Consider the following 5,249-nt stretch of genomic DNA (forward strand, 5'->3'; position numbering starts at 1 on the left):
AATAATACTAATAAATATGATAAATACGTACTGATGTTTTTTAGTATCTTAATTTTTTATTTTCTATTTTACATCCTTATTTATCTATATATAATATTATTTATTATTGTTGTTGGATTTTAACTGTCATCTATGTATTATTTACAAGTTTCTAAATCCCCCATCCGATCATCCCCTTCCTTTCCTTCATTTATGACATTATAAAGTCGCACTATCTACGATATTCACTTATCAACTATTTAATGTTTTCAAGATTATTGAAGAGGCTAATCCAACATTATGTATATGTAATAAATTGCTTAAACTCATAGAGAATTTCAATATTCAATACATCATGTCTTTTTACATAGTTCTTGATAAGTTCGCCTTATAGTTTTTCTTGTTTGAAAAATATAACATTATGATATTTTTAATGTTTACAAATATCGTTGATCTTTCAAGTATGGGATGAAGACTGAAATTGTCAAAACAAAGTCCTCAAATTCTTTTGAGATTTAAAGATGAATTATTTTAAAAAAAAAACCCCTATTTGATGGATGATTTTTATAGGCTTCAATATTTCTCATTTAGTTATCAAAATATTATCTTGTAAACAACATCATAATTTAAAAGGTAGAACATTTTATAAATAAATAAATAAATAATTTTTTATTTACAATAAACTTTTATATTTAGTTGCATTGGAGCAGGTACAGAACTAGTGTATATATATATATATATATATATATATATGAGGTTTACTTTGCAAACCATTTTATTTGTACAAACCTCATTCAATCAATCATAATTTTTTATTTTGTTCAATTTTTTGGAATTATGAGAGGTTGATTAATCATTTTTATTATGGAGGGTGTTTATCATGGATATTATTATCTTCATTATATTAATTTTAGAGAAATACATGAAACAATTTTATTAAAATTTCATAACCATGTATGAAACAACTTCATCAAAAAAGTATCATATGAAACAACTTTATGAAAAAATTTCATGATAATAATAAGTATAATTACTAATAATTTTAATTAATATATTTTAAAATATTATAATTGATTAATTTTTGAAGATGTCATTTTTAATTATATTATATTATTATTAACTAGTTTTGCCAAACATGATTTGTTTATCAGCTATTTTGCGGAGTATAGGCCTTTATATGTTTATTTGTCATTGGTTTGGAATGAATGCTATTAAATAGTTAATATCATTTTAAATTAAATGACGGATTTTGTACTTTTATTGTACGAATATTTATGCATTGAGCCTTGGACTTTTCTTATTACATTGATTATCTGTTGATGTACAATTTTTTTCACGAATTTAATCCTTGGACCAAACAACTATTAAGGGGAAAATAGTTAAATTGACCATTTTGTCTTCGTAATTAACGGACTCAAAAAATCATAATACAATACTATGGAATAATCTATGTAATAAATTAAGTCTAAGGACTAATTTTATAAAAATCCACATACTACGTGGACTAAATCTGTAATTTACTCCCATGATTTATCAAAAGAATAAGAAAAAGCGGCAAATGTTGATGAAATGAGATGACATATCGAGGTAGGCAATGATTATGAGAAGCTGGAGAGTATAGAGTTTGCAATCCCCTTGAGAGTTTGATCAAGAATTGAAGAAGAAGAAAACGATAATGGAGCAAAACAAACGAAAACAACCAGATGCTACCATTTCTGTTCATATCACAATCTTTCCTCCTTCAACACCCACCGATCATGGTTCATGCCATTTAAGATTCATCCCTTTCTCTCTCTGTTAGTGCTTAGTTTTAAGCTTTTGAATTGAAATAGTGGTGGTTTATGTGCAGGAAACTCTCATTGCTTGCGCTCCAAGTCTAAGATGAGATCTGCCAAGAAATGTATGTAAGCTCAACTCACTGCCTACTTTTTAGATTGATTATGAATGATCATCGATTTCTCTCGTTCTCTTCTTGATCTGTTAGGTCTAATTAGAGAAGAAGTATCACCAATGAAATTATCGAATGATGATGAGGATAAATTAGTTGGGGAGAAGCAAGCGATGACCAAAATGCAGCAGGTGAAGAAGTTTAGGCCAAAAGTCATGACTCCTAAGCCTATCACTCCATCTCCTTCTTCTTCTTCTTCTCGTGGTCATACAAGTGTGAAGTCATCTTGCAGAAGAGCTTTAGATTTTGATGCTCAAACAAAAACGATGCTCATTTACACAAAGGGAGGCCATTGCTTTACTCGGAGTGTCAACAAGTACATGGAAGGTCGTACTAACTTCTCTTTATATATAGAGGATATATATATATATATATATGTATATATATATATATATATGTATGTAAGTATGTTGCATTTATTCATTGTTATGTATAAAAGCTAGGTTTGGAATGCAATGACAAAGAGGAAGACATGAATGAGCAGGAGGAGGAGTTATTCCGACAAAGGGCATTGTCTTTCATCACCTCCATGCGCCATGTTCAAGGTATATGAAGCTTTTGTATATAGATTAGAGCTTCTATCTATCTACCTGTCAGATTTTAATTTGGATATATACAAAACCTAACAGGAAATAGGGGTTTCATGGGTTGGAAAGGTTCTGTGGTGGACTCTGTTGTTGGTGTTTTTTTAACACAAAATGCACCAGACAATTTGTCAAGGTAATTAACTGTATCCTAGCCTTGATCCTTCTTCTTGATTAATATTCCGGTACACTACTACTTATATTACACAATAACTGATCTTGCTCTATTAGTTCTGCCTTCATGTGTCTGGCTGCCAAATACCTGATTGAAGATCCCAAAGAAGGCATTAGTAAACATGCTCTGGACTGGAATGCTGTTCGTTGTGCGCAACCTTATGAGATCTCTCATGTCATTCAAGAAAGAGGCATGAACAACAGAATCGCTGCACGCATCCAAGTAGTAATTAGTTAACAATACTATTTAATTATAAGTTTCTAAAATCTTCAAATGGGTAACTAAGATTTCATTTTAACTTGTGAAGACATTCCTTGATAGCATATACAATCACAAGTCTGGCCTTCTTGATGATCTTGAATGGTTAAGAAAAGCAAAACCTGAAAAAACAATGTAAGCATATCTATTTATTTGTAAGATTTAGTTTGAGGTCTGATTTTTAAATGCCTGCAGGGAGTTCTTTTCTAAGATATATGGTCTGGGCATCAAAAGCATGGATTGTTTGCGGTTATTGACACTAAGACAACATGCATTCCCTGTAAGTAAGATGATTCTATGTTAATATTATCAAAAATCCCCTTAATTACCCAATTAGCTTGCTAGGGACATATATATATGGACATAATTACATTTGAAAGCTTGATCATGTGGTTTTCATAAGGTTGACAGACATGTAGCTAGAATAGTAGTCCGTCTGGGATGGGTCCCAGTTGAAAAGCTTCCTGATGGAGTTCTCATACATGAGCTAGAAGAGTGAGAACCTCATTTAAATTAATTAACTACCCATGAATTATTGATATCAAATATGACAACCACTTGTGTTGCAGGTACCCCATGATGGAAGCTGTTCAAGATTATCTCTCACAGAGGCTTTCTAATCTTGATGTGGATACATTGTAATATATATATATATATATATATATGTAACTTTGATAATTTCCATCTGTTTCATACTTTATCTAGTACATTAACACCTGGATAAGTGAGATGTTAATTATGCAATTTATACAGGTACGAACTTCATTATCAGATGATTACGTTTGGGAAGGTACTTACACGAGTTCCTTCAATTCCTTTTTGGCATAAATTTCACTAGTATATATAGTAATTGATTTGAAATATATTAATTGGTATAGGTGTTTTGCACGAAGAAGAAACCAAATTGCAATTCGTGTCCATTGAAGAAAGAGTGCAAGCATTTTGCTAGTGCATTTGGAAGGTGTTATTGATCAACAATTTCTCATTTGATATCTTTATGCATGGTCTAGTGACACGATGATTATGATATAGTAGTAGCAGGTTTCCCCCACAAGGGGAATTTAAGACATTTGTTCCGCGTACTCCTACGCCTGGTCAATCATCTTCTCGCGTTCAAGTTATATTGGAAGAAGATATCGAGGATCTTTGCAAGGTACATCCGGTGATTAAGGTTATGAAAAATGCAGCAGGTCGATTGAGGACAGAACACCAAGTGTAAGTATCCCATGTATCTTAGTATTTGATATGATTTAGTGACTACTTTATGATATAATTAGTTATTACTTTCTTGCAGCTATGAACTTCCCGATTCACATCCTCTTGTGCAACAGGTCAATGGCTTCCTAGTTTAGTTGCATTTTAAGTTATATATAGAGGCAAATGAGAACCATAAATATTTTGAGCATCGAAGAACCACCTATTTTATACCTTATTCATGATGAATAATTATGAATATCTATTAGGATATTCTTTATGAGGTGGGTTGTGTTGCAGTTGGAGAAAAGAGAGGGTGATGATAAAAATCCATACCTACTTGCTATTTGGCCGCGAGCAGCAGGCAAAGGGAAAGAAGAAGAAGAAGTGGTGGTTGGAAGATTTTTGGTACCATGTCGGACAGCAACACGAGGGTCATTTCCACTTGATGGAACATTCTTTCAGATCAACGAGGTATTTGCTGACGATGAATCGTGTAAAAAACCAGTTGTTGTATCCAGGAACTTGTTATCAGATCTCACTATAAAGACTCTCTTCTGTGGAACCTCTATATCCGCTATATTTCAAGGTACCTAATTTCATGCACCCCAAATGATCATATGCAGAATCTTAAATCAATCAACTTATGTGTAATCCTGCATGCAGGTCTGTCAAGTGAGGAAATACGGGACTGCTTTTGGAAAGGTAAGAATTTTTAGATTTTGTTAGATCATTTTATCTGTTCGAGGACCTTTTTAGAGAGTAATATAATGGAGCCATTCTCACGTGGTATCAAAGTGAAGATCTATCACTCTAAAGACTCGACACTTTATGCAATATGTATTTGTCTTAGCCCCCTCTCGACACCTTGTGGCAAACAGTGCCCTTCTAGCTTCCGTTGGAAGGGGCGTGTTGGAGTTTCACGTTAGTAGACTTGGACCATTTCACCTCCATATATGCTGGAACCCTTTTTTCTATTCAAAAGGCTCTTTTGAAGAGTAATTAATATAATGGGATTACACATATACGTTATATGTATTTTGTAAAAGGCGTAAATTAATTTTGTGTAGGATATGTTTGCATAAGGAGTTTCAGCATGAGGTCAAGGACA

This window comes from Cynara cardunculus, assembly GCF_001531365.2.
Source record: "Cynara cardunculus var. scolymus isolate 2C chromosome LG 12, CcrdV1, whole genome shotgun sequence".
In the NCBI taxonomy this organism is placed as follows: Eukaryota; Viridiplantae; Streptophyta; class Magnoliopsida; order Asterales; family Asteraceae; genus Cynara; species Cynara cardunculus.